The sequence below is a fragment of the Plecotus auritus genome (genome assembly GCF_963455305.1).
Source record: "Plecotus auritus genome assembly, chromosome: 7".
NCBI lineage: Eukaryota > Metazoa > Chordata > Mammalia > Chiroptera > Vespertilionidae > Plecotus > Plecotus auritus.
In genome coordinates this window covers 139,108,496-139,119,837 of record NC_137774.1, presented here as the reverse complement: position 1 = coordinate 139,119,837, position 11,342 = coordinate 139,108,496, and the positions used below count along the sequence as shown (strand labels likewise).

General features: G+C 45.0%; 1 pseudogene across 1 annotated transcript in view; it reads right to left on the bottom strand.

The window, feature by feature from the left end:
• Positions 1–6,833: 6,833 nt before the first annotated feature.
• The window catches only part of LOC308252768 (large ribosomal subunit protein eL21-like), a 34,078-nt pseudogene continuing 29,569 nt past the window's right edge, over positions 6,834–11,342 (bottom strand). Inside the window, exon 3 of the transcript in view lies at positions 6,834–7,309. The product of the transcript in view is annotated as a large ribosomal subunit protein eL21-like (transcript). The remainder of the gene's footprint in view (positions 7,310–11,342) is intronic.

Below are 11,342 nucleotides of genomic sequence, written 5' to 3'. Positions count from 1 at the left end.
AAGACTTTCTTTTGCTCATGGCACGTGAGCATCTCTGTTTCGTAGGACCCAGGAACTATTACCCATGGTTGCATTTGGGTTGGGCTTTCTGTTGTTGTTAGAAGTTTTGGAGAGTCCTTCAGTGCCCAGAGGAAAATCACCTAAATGGACTCTAACCTGCCTCCCAAAGACACGTAGACTGACAGTCTCACAAATGTAATGGAACTAATCACAGCAAATTAGCTTTTATGGCACAGAATGCTCTTTCAAAATATACTTGCGTCTTCGTGCTGCAGATTCTTCCCTGGAGTCAAGCAAAAGATATGGCTTACCTAACGTGTTCCCTCCATCCCTGACTCAGCTGTACCCACTAATGGGATCAGGTGTTGTTCCTGCTGGAAAGGTAAGAGTGAGACTCATGTGTCTTCCTGTTCAGCACAGCACTGGCAAAGATGGTCCTAAATGCCAACCGTAGGGACCTCTCACCTGCATGTCTTGAGCTGATGCTGTAATCCATTCCCAAATGCTATTGGAGCTGTGTGGGTATTGGACAGGGGTATGAGAAATGAGGTTTGTCAATGGCAGTAATCCAACACATTCCCTCATCAGAATCTGTCAGCAACAGAATGAATAGCCTTCAACCAAGAAAATAAAATGTTTTAGTTAGTCCATGGAAATTTAAGTTGAGAGATTGAGAAACCAAGATGGCGGCATAGGTAAGCACCTAAACTGCTGCCTCGCATAACAATTTCAAAACTACAACTAAAAGACAGAACGGACACCATCCAGAACCACAGGAAAGCTGGCTGAGTGGAAATTCTACAACTAGAAGGAAAGAGAAAAGCTCACAGAGAATTGGAGGTATGGCAAAGGGTCTTTGTGCGCACAGAGAGGAAGGGCGGCTGAGAGCCTGGCTGACTTTCTCTGGCGGGAGGGGGAAGGAAGCCTCTGACCGCACTGACTGCACTGAACCCCAGGTCCAGGCGAGTCCCTGGGCACCCACGCTCTTGTGGGGGGAGTCTGGACTCTCGGGCGGAGACTCGGGAGCCGGGAAGGCAGAGGTCTGAAGGCGCGCATGTGCTCGCAAGGGCAAGGCTGACGGGAAGCCAAGACTGAGACTCCACCCCATCCAAGCTGAGCACAGAGGCTATTGCAATTTGGCAAGTCTAATCCTATAAGGCTGTCTCCAGCACCGAACTTCTCCCAGCATAGACACAGCTGATCCTCACAGCCAACTGGCCTGGAGGTCAATTCTTCCCAGGGATACCAACAACAATAAAGACTTAATTACAACAAGGCTGTACACACAGTCCACAAAGGGGTGCACCAAGAGTGTCCACCTCAGGTTAACTGGGGAGGCAGACCCACTGGGCCATATTGGAAACCTAGCACACAAATCTACCCTACCAACTCAGGGAAGCAGTGAAAATGCGGCGTCAAAGAATCAGATCACAAACGAAAGAAATGGAGGAAAACAAACAACTGGATATAGAATTCAAAACCACGGTTATAAGGCTTTTCAAGAATATCCTAGAAAAGGCCGATAAATATAACGAGACCCTCGAAGATATGAAAAAGGACCAACTAGAAATTAAACATACACTGACTGAAATAAAAAATATTATACAGAGACCCAAAAACAGACAAGAGGAACACAAAAATCAAGTCAAAGAATTGAAATACAAAGAAGCAAAAAACACTCAATCGAAAAAGCAAAAAGCAAAAAAAAAAAAATCCAAAAAGTTGAAGATAGTGTAAGAAGACTCTGGGACAACTTCAAGTGTACCAACATCAGAATTATGGGAGTGCCAGAAGAAGAAAGAGAGCAAGATACTGAAAACCTATTTGAAGAAATAATGACTGAAAACTTCCCCCACCTGGTGAAAGAAATAGACTTACAAGTCCAGGAAGCGCACAGAACCCCAAACAAAAGGAATCCAAAGAGGACCAGACCAAGACACATCATAATTAAAATGCCAAGAGCAAAAGACAAAGAGAGAATCTTAAAAGCAACAAGAGAAAAACAGTTAATTACCTACAAGGGAGCACCCATAGGATTGTCAGCTGATTTCTCAACAGAAACTATGCAGGCCAGACGGGAGTGGCAAGAAATTTTCAATGTGATGAATAGCAAGAACCTACAACCAAGATTACTCTACCCAGCAAAGCTATCATTCAGAATTGAAGGGCAGATAAAGAGCTTCACAGATAAGAAAAAGCTAAAGGAGTTCATCACCACCAAACCAGTATTATATGAAATGCTGAAAGGTATTCTTAAAGAAGAGGAAGAAGAAAAAAGTAAAGATAAAAATTATGAACAACAAATACATATCTCTCAACAAGTGAACCTAAAAATCAAGTGAATTAAAAAACTGAGGAACAAAATAAACTGGTGAATATAATAGAATCAGGGGCATAGAAAGGGAGTGGACTGATAATTCTCAGGGGGAAAGGGGTATGGGGGGTTCATGAAGAGACTGGACAAAAATCATACACCTATGGATGAGGACAGTGTGGGGGGAGGTAAGGGCAGAAGGTGGGGTGGGAACTGGGTGGAGGGGAGTTATGGGGGGAAAAAGGAGAAACAATTGTAATAATCTGAATAAAGATTTATTAAAATTAAAAAAAAATTTAAGTTGAAACAAAAGGGGTGTTGGCTGAAATTTTCATGAGTTATACTTTGTTTTCCTTTGGAGAAAGTACATGACCCACTTGTTTCAGGAATTTACTTGCAAATATATACATATCTATAATAAGAAAAACATAATATGCTAATTAGACTGGACATCCTTCCAGAAGTCCTTCCAAATGACCTTCTGGATGAAGCCAGGGCTGTGAGGGAAGCCCGGGGCCCAGGGCCCAAGGGAAGCTGATGCCAGCAGCTGAGGGGAGGAAGGCCTACTCTTGGCATGAATTTTGTGCATCTGGCTGCTAGTTTTGTATAATGTATACACATTTATATATAATACTAGAGGCCCAGCATGCGATTGAAATCACACAAGGAGGCACCCCACAGGGGGCCGGGACCTGCGCCTGACTCACAGCGTTCCCTGGCCCCCCTGCCTGTGTCCACTCCAGGGCCGCCTGAGCCACCGCAGTGGTTTGGGCAGGCCCCCCTGCCTCTGTCTCCATCTCCGCTCCGGGCCTCACCTGCGCACGCAACCTCCTGTCTGGTCATGACCCGTTATGGAGTCCTGGCCTAATTTGCATATTACATCTTTTATATATATATATATATATATATATATATAGAGAGAGAGAGAGAGAGAGAGAGAGAGAGAGAGATGTTTATATAATATAATATAACAATTTATTTATCCCTAACCGGTTTGGCTCAGTTGATAGGGCATCAGCCTGGGGACTGAAGGGTCCCAAGTTCAATTCTGGTCAAGGGCATGTACCTTGGTTGTGGGTACATCCCCAGTAGGGGGCGTGCAGGAGGCAGCTGATTGATGTTTCTCTCTCACTAATGTTTCTAACTCTCTATTCCTCTCCCTTCCTCTCTGTAAAAAATCAATCAATAAAATATATATTTTTAAAAAACAATTTATTTAAATATATAATTTAAATTAATTCACAATAACATAATATGATAACATATATGTCTATTGTCATATCTGTATAGTCAATAACACTTTGCATTAAGACTCCCCAGCTTTCTGTAAGTGCCTAAGAGTAGCTGCATACTAAGGGCCAACCCCAGATCCCACATGCTTGGGAAGAGAGGACAAAAGTATTGATTTCATGAAGATTTGGCTGGTTACATCTGAGCAGCATATCCCCAACTATCCCTTCCCCAGGTGGCTTTCTGCGTCCCTCTGTCACAGCTGTGCGTGTCCACATCAGATGAAATGAAACACGGAGGGCTGATGCCTGGGCTTGGGTCCCCCCCACCTCTCCACAGTGCAGGCCCCTCACGACCCAGCCCAGCCCTCTGAGCAGAGTGCCTGGGGACAAGAAGGAGGTCTGTGGCAGAGATCTGTGACGAGATGGTTCGAGGCAAGGACTGCCATCGCAAATCGGAGTGGCTCTTCCCACGTGACTCCCATTATCCTCATGGGGTTAATTACACCAACCTGCCTCCCAGGGAGGGCGAGTTAATTGCCAAACACTTTACAATTATCAGGAGCCCACAAGCTTCTTCACAACCATAAAGCATCTCATCTAATTATTGTTCATAATCATAAAGGTGCAAAGGCTCCCATGGCAACCTTAACTCTTCCCTTTCTCTTTCTTTCTCACTTGATGATAGACTTTTTCATTACAACATTAAATGCGGCTCATAAACCTGCCATATTATTGGGTAAATATTTATTTCTATAAGCTGAGATAAGTAGGCAGTGCTGGAGTAATGGCTCCTTTTCTAAATGCTCCAACAATCCCTGTCCTCAGCTGACATACACAAGGCACCTGGAATATCAGCCAACGTGCCTCACTTTGTCTGCAGCAGCAAAATATTTTAAAATCTTTTTTTTTAATTTTATTGTTGAAAGTATTACATATGTCCCCTATTTTCCCCCGATTGTCCCCCTTCTAGGCCACCCCCATCCACCACCCCAGGCCTTCACCAACCTATTGTCTGTGTCCTATTGTATGTGTTATGCATTTATGCATACAAGTTCTTTGGTTGATCACTTCCCACCCGCCCACCCTCCCCCGCCTTCCCTCTGAGATTCATCAGTCTGTTCATGCTTCTATGTCTCTGGATCTATTTTGTTCATCAGTGTATTTTGTTTTTTAGATTCCACATATGAATGAGATCATGTGATACTTGTCTTTCTCTGACTGGCTTATTTCACTTAGCATAATACTCTCCAGGTCCCTCCATGTGCAGCAGCAAAATCTTTATCAGATAGGCATCAGAAGGAAGGACATGGAGTATGGCTTTATTTTTATGGTGGGTCAGTGAGGATAGCCCAGGTCGACTGAGAGTATCTTATAAATATAGCAGAAGCATATCCTTAAAGAAGTAATATGGGAGAATATAAGCCATGGGTCAACCAACTGAAAGGCTGACTTACAGGGAGAGCATGGGGTGTGCCCAGAATGAAGGCACGGGTTATGAGACTTGGCAAGTTTATCAAGTTGGCTAAGTGAACTGCTGAATATAAAAGTCCAGTATAAAAGCAGTTCGACTCATATATTTATGGTTTCGTGATAGTAATGGTGGCATCAGTGGAAGGAAATCACTGTAGGCAGGAGTACTTGAAATTCGGCAGGTGTCTAGCCCGGGGCATCTGCAATATGAAGTTTCCTCAAGGGCTTGGTTTTGGGTTGTCTGGAAATGCTGCTGCCAGGGAGGCCTCGGTGGATGCTCTGCTCTGGCTGTTTGGTTGGGGATGTACTGGTTGGCTCTGTAGTTACTAGTAGGACCAGTAGTGGAACTTGGCTTTCTTCTGTTCTGCACACCTGGAGCCTAGGGCTGATTTCTCCTGGAGAAGAGCAGCTCTGACCACTCTGCAAATTGAACACCAGAGGAGAGACCCCACTGTCCAGGATGCAATGAAAATTCAGGAACACATCGAGTCCAGCAGTGGCCAGGGACAAATAACAAAGAGTAGGATCTGAAGCTTCTTGGGTGGCTCTACCTCGTGCCAGCCGAGGGACCGCCCCTTCTTCACACAGCCACTTGTGGTAAAGAAAAGGAACAGCCATCACGGCTTAGATGACAGTGCTGGGGAACACACCCAGGACATTTAGAGTCATTAGTCAGTTCACATATTGCTTACACGATTACGAAGTCCTGCCTTGTGTTTTAGATTCATCAGGAACAGCAACACCAAGTTCCCAAGGCCTGGGCAGGAATGACGGGATCAGGGCTTTTTGCAAATGCAGAGCCAAGCCCATGGCGAGGAGGAGCTCGTGGGCAGTCAGCATCCAGCCTCCTCCTCAGCAAGTCGTGTGCACTCAGAGCTGCTGGCAATCTGGAGGCAAGGTCGGAGAAAACATCCGTCGGGACTCGCAGAGGGATGTGACAGCATTCATCTGTTAATTCCCCAGCCATTTATTCAACAAATATTTATTGAGCATTTTCATGTGCCAAACTCGGCACTGGGCTCTGGGTGACAATAACGCACAAGACAGACATGGTCCCTGGGTGCTGACAGGCCGTTGGTCGGTGTTACGGTAGGGGAGGTGGGAGCACACACCATTTCCAAAATGAGAAAGTAGAGGTCTGAGTTACCTACAGTGGCTCAGAGGTCAAACTCTCTGCAGAAAAGAAGGCAAACCATTCAAATTTGGTGTTTCTCTTACACAGAACCAATAAATCTTGGTGAAGTCTGGTGGAGTTCTGTCAACCACAGGGCTACTCCCATGATGTGCATCTATTGCATTTCTAAGCACAGGACAGCTGAGTAATGCTGGGTCTAGCAAAAGCTGTGCCTTCCTTATGTCATAGGCTCCCAGGCCTTGGATGGGGCAATCCAGTATCAAGCGCAAGTGCAAACACAGGACAAGGCCTGAGGCTGAACAAAGTCTGTTCCTCTACAGAGAGTCTACAGGTCTCTCCAAGGCACAGAACAAACTGCAGAGGCCTATAAAGGCCACCGACATTCAAACGCAGAGCTCAGCTGCATATTTCTGTAGAGCCTGAAAGACATACACAAAGGGTTTGAAACACGTAATAAAATCTGTGAGGACTGGGTCTCCCCACTCCGTCTCTCACCTCATGCCACAATTCTTTGTCTAATTATCTTTCAGGGTACATGCGGATTTTTAAAATGAAGTTGAAACCAGTGCCGCTAGCAGTGCTACAGCGACTGGCACACCACGTCATTTTTCTTCCAAAGAAAATAGGAGTCACTTAAAAAACAAACAAACAACAAAAAACAGCACGGAGATCTTTCATTTGTTTACAGGTACCATGCCATGAGTTCACAGGGAACGGGTTCCAGCAGCTCAGGCTCCTTCCCATTGGTTCTCCCAAAGTGAGCTCCTCTGGGTGGAGCAGGCTGGCGCTTCAGTTGAACCCAGGTACCTTTCTCTTTGGCTTCCTTCTTTTTCTGATCATTTTCCTTCACACGTTTCAGGAAGCTATCTCGGCTCTTAGAGTGCTTAATATGCTCAATACGCACATTAATTCTCCTGGCAAGAATGTTGCCCTTAACTTGTTTGTTTACAACAATGCCCACTGCTTGCTGGGTGACATTGTGGACTCCGCCAGCTCTGCCATGGTAACATTTGTGGGGTATTCCTGTTTGAACAGCGCCCACTCCCTTGATGTCTACCACAGACTCGCATATATGTGGCCGAAGGAATAACTCCATGTTTTCTAAGAGGCCTAGAGAACATACAGCAGGTGCCTCTCCTCTCTCCCTTTGTGTTGGGCCTTTTGGGGAATTACTGGAAGATGGAGGTGTGGCCTGGAGGAAGTGGGAGTCACCTTGTTTATATGCACCTGCCACACCTGAGGGAGATCCCTCAACCATGTTATCCTGACCTTTATCGTTTACTGAACCTGAAGAACTTTTTGTTGTTTACATTAAGTTTAACTAGGCCAATAGCCTTTGTTTCCACTTTACAGAGAGAACACAGTAAAACCAGAAGGTACATCTCTGTAGCAACTGAGAAAAAAAGAGAGAGCAACTAATAGCTCGAAAGGAAACTAGCATTGATAGTATTGAGAATCATCACTCACACATAAAAATTACCCTTTAATGGCTTGGGCTGAAGAACTGTGCTATTGCTCCATACTTTAAGCATCTCTTAAATGAGATTAATTTTTAGAATGACAGGTAATGCCACTCACAAGGGGAAAATATCAATTTACTCATCATGCTAGATTACATATTAAAACGCATTTCATTTCATTTTAATCTGGTGAGTCAGAATCTTCACTGGGAGATCAGTTATCACCAGCCTGGTGTGAAGCTCATTAACTGGGGGATTGTGGGGGAATGAAAAAGACGCAGAGAGTTGGGGGGACGAGACCCAGAGGAGAGGGTGGGCTTGGTGTGGGCCTCCCTGTGGCTGGATCGCTGTCTGGGCTGCAGGAGGAGCCTGCACTGATGACACAGCCTATTTACGATGTAGTTAAGCAACTGCATTTAAATACACAGCACTGTCCTTGATGATCTTGGCTTTGACTTAAATCATATTTATTTCATGATTACGAGGTAAGTGTATAGTGGTCATTGAAAATAATTAGAAAAGTTTTAAAAAGCATAAAGGAGAAAGTAAGTTTCAAAATCCCATTTCTGGAGACACACACTGGTCACACAGCGTTTTGAAAGCAGAACGTGCTGATGGCAAGTGCAAAGGCTCTGCAGTGGGAGCTGGCTGGTGTGTCCAAGGAAGAACAAGGAGACCAGCGGGCCGAGCAGAGTAAGCCAACAGCAAGAGGGAGAACGTGAAAAGAGGCCAGAGGGATAAATGGGGGCTGGAACTTAGAGGTTCTTGCAGGTCGGAATAAGGATTTGGGGTTTTATTCTGGAAGCCACGCAAGGATATTCAGCAAGAGAATGACATACATGACTAATCTTTTAAAATGACCTGGCTTCTTGGGAGAGGGACAAGGGTAGGAACAGGAAGTCATTTCAGTAATCCAGGCGAGTGATGATGCTGGCTCAGCTGAGGGTGCAAATGGAAGAGGTGGCTAAAAAAAAAAAAAAAAAAAAAAAAAAAAAAAAAAAAAAAAGCGGGGTTAGATTCTGGATGTAACTTGAAGACAGAGCCTAAGGGATTACTAATAAATTGCAGGTGGGGCATAAGAGAGAGAGGAGTGAGAATGATTCCTATGTTTTTGTCCTGAGCAACAAGAAGAACAGAGTTGCTGTTTACTGAGAATTGGCATACGGGGTGGGGGTTGGGGGAGAGGAAAACAGATCAACGTCAGGACAGCAGGAGCCTAGTTTTGGACACATCACATCTGAGACATCACTTAGCCATCCAAGTGGAGGTGACAAGCCGGCAGTTGGATTTATGACCCCTTTGGTGGTGGGGGTCGGGGAGGGGGTGATGTCTAAGCTAAAGAATTAAATTGTGGCGTTGTCTACAAGGAGATGGTATTTAAGGCCACTAGGCTGAATGAGATCACCCAGGGAGTGAGTGTACACAAAGGTGACAAGAGATCTGAGGACCATTCTCCAATTTAGAGAACGGCGAAGGAGCAGCCCGGGCAAGAGGAGGAGAAGCAGGAGGCTGATGTCTCACAGGTTAGTTGAAGAAAGTCTTTCAAAGAGGAGGCAGTGATCAACTATCAAATCAAACTGCTGATAGGTTGAGTGAGATTTGCTGAGCAGTGACCACTGGAGTTGGCAATGCTGCAGTCATCCGTGACCTTGACCAGAGCAGCTGCAGTGGAATGCAGGGGGTCCACAGGGGATGGGCCGAGGGAAAGTGAAGACCACAGGTACAGGCCGAACAGCAGCACAAAGCAAATACTCGGCAAAAATCTCAAGACAGCCATTGTCAATGTTGTGGAATTTTGGAAAGTCCAAGTCATTGTTTGGGAAAAAGGGACACACTCCTGTCTGTGGGCATCTGTGAGGATCAGCTTGCTGGGTGTTTGCCAGGTTAGAGAGGACGATGATGTACGCCACCAAGAGCTCGGGAGAAATGCATGTGTCATTGACACGCCTCTAAAAATGGAATTAGGAATGTCCTTCACCGTCCATTAGTTGTCATCAGAGAAGCAATGCAAAAAAAGAAATAATTTTATAAAAGCAGTTCATTTTTCTGATGGTTTTTACTTTGCAGAGGTGCCTTCATACATGTTACCCGATCCTCACACCGGCAGGGGAGGGAGCCATTATTTCCCAGGAGAGGAAACTGGGACTTTGTCAAGGTCATAGGTGGTGCGACTAGAAGAGGTGGGACTCAACACTTTTTAAACTCCAAATTCCAGCTCTTTCTACTTTATGATCCTGCCTCTCTTAACAGGCAGACATTGCTTACTGATTTTTTTTAATTGATTAAGGTATTACTTATGTGTTCCTAACCCCCCAATGCCCCCCCCACCCCACTTCCGTACATGCCCTCACCCCCCTGCTGTTGCTTACTTATTTTTTTAAGTTTGCTTTCAACAACTCAATACTTACCATGGGGCAGGCCCCCCTTGATGGGCTTTCCATGAATATACCATGTCATCCTCAGAACAACCCGATCAGGCAGTCACTATTATTGTCACTCTATAAATGAGGAGACTGAGACAGAGTGGCTCAGCAACTTGCCCAAAGTCACACAGCTAGGAAGTTGTGAATTAGGATTAGAACCTAGGCCTTTTGACTTTAGAACCCATGCTCTTAACTGCCACATTTTGCCATTTTATCTTCTATATACACAAAACTCTTCAAGCAGAGAAAATATTGATTTGACCATAGTCCCATGTTGCTTGATGCTTATCCTAGTCCAGAACTTTGATAACTTAGATAAATTAAAGGGCATTTTATTGAGCACCTTCAGAGAGTGGTACTTAGGGTTAGATACTTTAAATTGAGCACAAAAGAAATTGAGATGTGGTTTCATTTTTCAAGGAGATTATGGTGTCAGCCGGAGTGCTGTCAACTGTCTTGTTTGGCAATGAGACTGTGATTCAGGGCAGCAGGGAGAAATACATGGCCTATGTTATCGTTCAACAAATATTCCCTCTCCCCTACACCTTCAACCCATGGGAAGAGTGTACTTCCCCATCCATGTTGGGCTTGGCTGTGTGACCTGTCTTGGCCATTGAAAGTTTGGCAGATACAATATTAGAGGCTTTAATGGTGCTTGTAGAGTTTGGCTCCATCTCTTGCAGTTCTTCCATCCACCATGAGAGGGACACGTCCCCAGTAGTTTCTTCATCCTAGATCCCAAATGAGAGACTCAAGGGGCAGACTTGACTCTGACCTGCAGTCTAGGGCCACACATAGCTAACTCCAGTTTAGGTCAGCTGAGCCCAACAGAGCCACAACTCAGATGCAAGAATGAGAGTTGTTATGCAGCGTTATTATAGAAATAGTTGATTAATCCGTGTGCAAACGTAGGTTGAAAATTCACAGGTGTGGTTTTTGAAAGTTTAGTTGCCATCTTATAGTCATAAGCTGATAGGCAATACCTACTTGTGAGTTCACCGCAGCCCCAGCTCACAGCCACTGTCTTTCCCCTGGGAGCCATACTTGGAATTAATCTTTGAAGAAGACAAACCCTACTGCTCATGCAGCTCATCTCTTTTTTTTTTTCTTCTTGTTGACATGTTAAACATGATGACTGCCACTATAGACTCACTTAGGAGAAAAAGCAGCCTCTGCGGAGGGCACAGACGTAGGCAGCTCATTTGAAGTCATGTATAACAACCCAACTTCTTCCGGCTACCTCTGAAATATTTGGCAGACACCTGACCTAAGAGCAGCTGACCCATAGGCTGGTCTGAAAAAAGTAAT